The sequence below is a fragment of the Silene latifolia genome, chromosome X, assembly GCF_048544455.1.
Source record: "Silene latifolia isolate original U9 population chromosome X, ASM4854445v1, whole genome shotgun sequence".
Taxonomy (NCBI): domain Eukaryota; kingdom Viridiplantae; phylum Streptophyta; class Magnoliopsida; order Caryophyllales; family Caryophyllaceae; genus Silene; species Silene latifolia.
The window spans coordinates 190,515,059-190,522,785 of record NC_133537.1 but is presented as its reverse complement, the minus strand read 5'-3'; the positions used below and the strand labels follow the sequence as shown (position 1 = coordinate 190,522,785).

At 39.2% G+C, this 7,727-nt stretch overlaps 1 non-coding gene across 1 annotated transcript; it reads left to right on the top strand.

Annotated features, from left to right (window-relative positions):
• Nucleotides 1–4,744: 4,744 nt before the first annotated feature.
• LOC141624598 (small nucleolar RNA R71) lies at nt 4,745–4,853 on the top strand. The gene has a single exon (XR_012534404.1). It is a non-coding gene; the product is annotated as a small nucleolar RNA R71 (small nucleolar RNA).
• The last annotated feature ends 2,874 nt before the right edge of the window (nt 4,854–7,727 follow it).

Sequence of the window (7,727 nt, the reverse complement as noted above, 5' to 3'; positions counted from 1 at the left end):
TAACCGTGTTAGAAATGCGTGACGTCCGTATGGACGATATGCAATACCCTTCTGAGGTTTGGGTACGGGAGCGAACTTCGGGACGAAGTTCATTTTAAGGGGGGAAGACTGTAATACCCCGTATTTTTATATAATAAATTAAATGGATATTATTATATATTATTAATTATTATACATTTTATATTACTAATTATATTGGGTTAATTATTGAGTCGATGATTACGTAAACTATTTTAATTAACTCGCGTGGTACCGATATAAGTTAATTGTGACGGGTTTATAAGAAATACGAATTGTGAGCTGACCCATTTAAGATTGGCCCAATATATGTTCAGCCCATTAAATCCTAAAGCCCATTTAACCCTTAACCCTAAACCCTAACCCTAATAGTGCCTTAACCCTAACCCTAACAGTCCCTAACCCGCCTCCCTCCTCTCAGATCCCATCAACCCGCCTCCCTCACTTCACCAACTTCAATCTCGGCTTTCACGCAAAACGAGAGAGAGAGAGTGAGCTTGGGGTGTTTGCGGCGCAGCAAGGAAGGGCTAGGAGCATTTGTCGACGGCCGTGGGTGGCCATGGTGGCTGTGTGGTGGCGGAAAAAGGTATTAGTTCAACCTTCCCTCTGTTTTTGGTTTTTCTGTCGGGTTTTGGTTGTTATTTCGTGACTAGGGGAGGTGTTGCTGGTGATTGTTAGCAGGGTAGGGGTAATGGGTGGTAAGGGACGAGTGTATTGGTGGTGGTTAGGGTGGTTATAGGTGGTGTTTGTGGCTGTGCAAGGCGGCATCGACATGGGGGGTAGTAAACGGTTTAAGCATGGGTTTTTCAGGCGGTTTAGAGTGGCTAGGTTGGGGTGGCACCACCGTGGACTAGGGGGAGGTCGAGACGGTGGTGCCACTGTGTCTGGGTGCACTGCTTAGCGGCGAGTTGAATGGCGGTTGTTGGGCAGTGGGCAGTTGTTGGCTGCGGTGGTGGTTTGGCGAGGAGCAGAGGCGTTGGTGAGGCACGGTGATGAACCACGCCAGTTGCCAGCTCTGGTTCGACTCGCCGGCGGCAGTCGACCAGGCTGGTGGTGGTTGCTGGTGGTGGGGACGAAGTGGGGGTCAGGTGCGGTGGTTGTCGGGGTGGTCAGGTGGCGGTTTAAGGGTGTGGCGAGAGTGAAGTATGGGTAGTGTTGAAGACGGGTTGTGTTTGTTTTTGAATCGGGTTTTTGTCATTGTTTAATCATTAGAATTCATTAAGTTATCGTATTATTAATTAATTAATTTAATTCCCGAGTCTTTTAAATGATTTAGTTAATTTAATTCCCGAATTATTTAATATAATTAAAAACGGGTTTTGAGTCGGGTGTTGAGTTATTCAAATAATCGATTCGGGTTTTTATTAAAGTCGCATATGACGTTTAATCCTTTAATTATCGTTTTGATCTAAGGTCCGGGTTATTTAAAATAAAATAATAATTAATAATAAGTAATTAATTAAAGACGGATTTTTGAGTCGGGTTTGTTAAAAGAGAAAAGTTACTATATCGGGAAAGTTTCCATTTTAAGAAATTCTACTTTAGTAACTTCTTATATTGGGAAGTTGAGTCAAACATTAATCGGGTTATTTTAGTTACCAATTGGGCATAAGTTTGGTGTCGGGATTTTATTTCGGGAAAGCTTCTATTTCGGGAAATGTCTATATTTAGTAGTTAGTAATTATAAATATTATAATTGTTTTAGGTGACGGATTCGTGAAGGATCGATAATCAGATTCGTTGCTTTATTTCTGGACTGCTTAACTGGTTAATTGGATTTGCTGGCACTTTGAGGTAGGGAAATACACTTGTCCTATTATCGTTATTGATCGAATTGTGTTGACTGGATTTCTGGTTGTTGATTTACATTATCATTTATATTCGGAAAGGTGATTGACTGATTTGATCGTATTGAGTATGATATCACAACATCGGGTAACTGGCATGACTTTATGATTTATCAGTTTAGTGATTTATTTACATATTGCATTGCATTAATTTTTGTTGAGCATTTCATATGCATTGGAGTTGGAGGATGATGTGGTGGTGACGATGATGAGATACGATGTGATGTTGTGATAAGGCCCAGGCGGGTTCTGCAGGACTTGCCCTGGTGTCCTCAGCTGTTGAGCTGGCAGATCGACTTCGGTCGATATATAGTCTACCGGGGATCGGTATGGCTGGGCGTTCCGGGGTATGAGATGAGTGTGATGAGTTGAGACGGAGATGGAGGTGACGGAGTATCATGCATATCATATTTTATTGTTTTATTGTTTTCCCTACTCAACCTCGTGGTTGACCCTGTGTATTCGTGAACACCTGTGATGAACCGTTTTATGGGGAGCAGACTTGACAGGTTTAAGAGATAGGACGGAGAGAGTGGATGGGCGTGAGACACTGGATCAGACGACTTAGTAACTAGTCATCTAGAAGACTTCACTTTTATTTATGTCAGTTCTTGTAATTTAATTTGAAAAGAGGATTTGTAATAATTAAGTTAAATTATTATATAAATTGCCTTGGAGTTTAATTTGTTATTCACTACCTCGGGAAACCGAGATGGTAACAGTCCGTTTTATTAGGGAATGTCTTGACGAGGACTTCTTTTATAAACCGGGGTGTTACATTTCTTGTGAGACCTTAGGACATGAAGCAATTTAGCCAATTGACTCTCATCTAATGTAGCACTAATGATTACCGGACACATCTCCTTATCATCAAGAAAAGCATACCTCAAATTGGTAGGAAGGGGTTTAAGCTCGGGTTTTTGTACCATAAGTTCTTGTGGTGTAGCAACCAAGCCTATAAAATGTGAGCTTTCCTCCATTGATAGCTCCTATCCATCCAATTCTTTCTCCAAAGCATCAATATCCTCTTTCCCATTCTCATCATCATCTGTAAATGATTCCAATACCAAGAGTGCCTCCAAGGGATCTTTAGACAAAGATCGAGGGTGTAGAGTCTTCTATCACAATGTCAACAAAATCCAAAATGTCAATAGAATAACAAGACTCTTCTATCATAGGACTCTTCATGGCTTGGTTCAAATTATATGTGACCTTATCGTCACCTACTTCCAATGTAATTTTACCATTCTTGACATCAATTACCGCACCCGCGGTATGTAAAAAGGGTCTTACCAATGATTGGGATTTGGGCATCTTCGGTAATGTCAACAACAATAAAATCAACCGGAATGAAAAACTTACCAATCTTAACGGGAACATCTTCCAAAACTCTCAAAGGGCGTTTTATAGAACGGTCCGCCATTTGCAACGTGACACTAGTACATTTTAAGACTCCCATATTAAGCTTAGCACAAATTGAGTAAGGTATTAAACTCACACTAGCACCTAAATCACATAAAGCTTTATCAATTTGGTAGGTGCCAATAGTGCATGGAATAGAAAAGCTACCAAGATCTTTTAACTTAGGAGGGGAATTGTTTTGCAAAAGAGCACTCACCTCGGCGGTGAGAGCTATTGTTTCAACCTCAACAAAAGTCCTCTTCTTAGTTAAAATGTCTTTCATGAACTTAGTGTAAGATGGAATTTGAGTGATTAATTCGGTAAAAGGAACGGTTACCTGAATATTCTTCACAACTTCCTGAATTTACCGAATTGAGAATTCTTTTGATGCTTTGCCAATCTATGAGGAAATTGCACTTTTGACTTTTTCCGGAATCCGTGCTACAACATCTTTCTTTGGAGGAGCATCCTCCACTTCCTTGACTTTTTCAACAACAAGTGGATCATCCACTTTCTTAGGAATTTCTTCACTTTCTTTATCATTTGGAGAGATCTCCAACTCAACAAGTACATCCTCATCTTCTTTGGGCATGGATGGCCCATCATATTTCGTACCACTTCTTAAGGAGATAGCATTAAGGGTAGCATGTGGTTGCTCACCTTGAGGGGGTAGTTGGCCCGTTGTCCTTGAGGAGCTAGATGAGGCCAATTGAGCCATTTGTTGCTCCAACATCTTGATTGCGGCATTTTGAGCTTGCTCATTCTTTTGGATTTGAGCCAACAATTCATTTTGCATTCGGACTATCAAGCCCTCAAGCTTACCTCCTTCTTGGTTGTTTTGTTGGCCATTTTGTGGTGGTGATTGATTTTGTTGGAAATTGTTTTGTGGGGGCCTTTGTTGATTTTGATAACCCGGTGGAGGATTATACTTTTGTTGTTGAGGGACATAGGCATTTTGTTGTGGTGGGGGTTGTGGTTGAGGATTAAGCACATTGTTGCTTCTATAAGACATATTCGGGTGAAATCTTGTATTTGGGTTATATGTGTTTGAGAATGTACCCGGTAGATAAGCATTTTGTCTTAAAGCTAGAAAGGCATTTACCTCTTCAATAGGAGCTTGGCAATGAGCGGTGTAGTGACCCGCACCTCCGCAACCATCACAAACGATGATTTGACTTGTAGAAGACATTGCATTGAGTTGTTGAACGGAATCTCTAGCATCCTTTTCCGCCAATTGTTGTTGGAGTGAGGCAATTTGAGCTAACAAGATGGAGTTGTTGGAGGATTCTTCTTTACCTTTGAGTGGCACAATGCGGGAATTGATATATTGAGCATCATGGACCACCATAGATTCGATTGTGGCATGAGCAAGGTCGGTGTCAATTTGATCAAACCGCCCATTGTTGACGGAATCAAGAATCCTTCGGGACTCGGCACAACATCCATTGTAGAATGCGATTGCTAGAAACCAATCATCTAGCCCATGATGTGGGCATTGCCTTTGTAGCTCTTTGTACCTCTCCCAAGCTTCATATAAGCTCTCAAGAGCTTGTTGACAAAATCCGGTGATTTGGCTCCTCAAAGATTGAGTTTTCTCCGGTGGAAAATTTTTTTGATAGAAAGCAAGAGCCAAGGTCTCCCAATTGGTGATTCCCATGGCGGTGCGGTCAAGGCTATTGATCCAAAGCTTGGCCTTGTCTTTCAAATAAAAAGGGAAAATTATCTCCCTTATTTGGGCTTGCGTGACGCCCGTTTGTCGGATCATGAAGCAATAGTCACAAAAATTTTGCACATGCAAATTGGGATCCTCCAAAGGACTTCCCCAAATTTCTTACTCTCCACAAGGCTAATGAAAGCTGGTTTGATCTCGAATTCCGGCGCGCTAATTTGAGTAGTGGTGATATTGGCCGGAAGCATGGCCGCGGTGGGCTTTGAATGATCGGAAAGTTTCACCATCGTTTTGGTAGTAGATAGTGGTGGTGGTGGTGGAGATGATGATGAACTAGAAACCTCCTCCTCTTCAAGAACTTCTAGATCATCTAAGTAAGACTTTCTAGCACTTTCAACTTGGTCGGGAGAAGTGGCTTCTTTCACTTCCTTCCAAAAACGTCGTCTTCTCCTAAAGGGTTTCTCGGGGTCGGAATCCGGTGAAAGCAATTCTCCACGACGAGAGGACCTGGGCATAAGACAACAATTTCGAGGAAAATGATAAGTAATGGTCTGAAGGAACAAGTGTTCCTCAAAACAAAATAAAACAAGATAAGAATCAACAATTCAAAACGTCATAAAACCGCTTCCCCGGCAACGGCGCCAAAATTTGATAGGCTTATCGTGTACCTATGTAAAGATAATTACCCTAACCAACAAATGAATGTAGCAATAGGGGTCGAATACAAGAAAACGAGAATTACATTGTGAAATGCTATGGAAAGATTCTTATCAAGGTCGATTTCGTTTTGTTTGTTTGTTGTTGGTTTGATTACTAATAAAAATTGTGATGTAAATTATATAATAGAAAGGAGTCTAAGGCGGTCGGGTCACACATGCGAAGGTAAGTATATAATTATGTTAAACTCGGTATTAAAAACATTGTCAATTGCTTAGGCTTAGAGACACCCACCTTACGGCATTAGTATCAACCATAGACCGGGTCCTAGAGAAACTTTCGTCCATGACTAGGTCATCCTACTACACATGCTTTGTCTAATTCGATTCCATGCCTCTCGACTTTTAGAATGAATGAACAAACTTAATCTATGAATAAGGCCTTAAACAAAGATTAAACATTATGGTGCAAACATGTGATAGAAACAATTGAACAATATTATTATCAACCTATTTTAACATGTTATATACTTTATATTGAAGGAAATGTAGATTCATATACATAAAAAACATACTCATATATGTCTAAGTTAATTTGTCATAAAATTAAAACGGATCTTATGCATGCAAACAATATAATAAAAGAGAAGAAATCATTTTCTTACAATGAAATTTCGGTTCAAATGGGCACAAAAGAAATCTCCTTTTCTTTTGTTCTTGAGCTTTCCTTTAATGGAAGAACAAGATCCAAGTGTAGGATCTCTCCTTAGGAATAATACCCAAAGCTTAACTCTTAATCTAATTAATATTATTTGAGCTAGTATAATATTAATCTCATGAAAAATGAACCAAAAATTGTTTGGTTTAGCCTCCTAAAACCGGGTAGGAGATGTGGAGAGGAAGAGTATTATTTTTATCTCTCTAAAAATAATTTTACATGGTTGAATGAATAATAATAATCACCCACACATACATATGGTGAATAATAATTATTTTAAGTAAAAGAACTCTTGTTCTTTTCTATGTGGAACCGATTGGGAGGGAAGGAGAGCCCAATGCATGGGCTAGTTTTTCTACCCAAGAAATGTAGGCTTGCATGGCTACACATAGGTAGATCATCATTGTGTTTTCTCTTATTAAAATAATTAACACAATTTTTCCACTAAAAACCCTCTTAATATTTCGGTACTTATAAAATGGAAAGTCCATTTTATATTTTGTCATTTGTCAATTTTGTCACATGTTACATGTTACATGACATGTAACAATGCAATGTATTTTTATCATATTAAAAATCAACGTATTAATAAAAAATACGTCATATACAAAAATCGACTTAGTAATTCATAATTACTTATACCAAAATATTTTACCAATTTATAAATCATATTTATAATAATTCATTCAATTCCGATTGTTTCTTTAAACAACAATTTCATCCGAGTAATGAAACAATTCGATTACTCAGACCGTATCTCATTTAATCATATTTCAATTTGATACGTAAATATTACTTCCTAAATCGTCCGTCAATTTTTCAAGTAATTTAATTAACTCGTAACATTATACGATTAATTAAATGATCAATTAAGAGTATTGCCCTATAGGTATGACCTAGGGGGTCAACTGATCACCACCGTCACACGACAGTAATGTCAAACTCTAGTCAGCCAATCATTACCGATATATGTTGACCAGTTGACAGTAACAAAATTACTTCCCAATTGTATTCTTTAAAATGAGATTTAATAATGATATTTAAATCACATGATCGCACTATTGTTGAGGACACATTTCCCAACAATCTCCCACTTGTCCTCGACAAGTGTGTGTCACCAATTCTCTTGTCCTATTACTATCTCCCACTCAATGCAAGGTGTCTTTCAGGTCGTACTTGCAAGTGATCATATCGAGAGTGGTTTCCTCGATCTGGAGAATAACTGATTGACCGGACTTATCTATCATAGATACTTTCCGAGCGTGGCCACGCATTTCCAGTTCATTACTCCTCGAGTGGCCCTGAGATATTGTTTTAACCCTGACAAGGGGGTGGACAATTCCTATCGCACTCATTCCCTTCGACTAGCCACAGCCATCATAACCCAAAATATGCCCATTTGACCCCATTTACGAAGG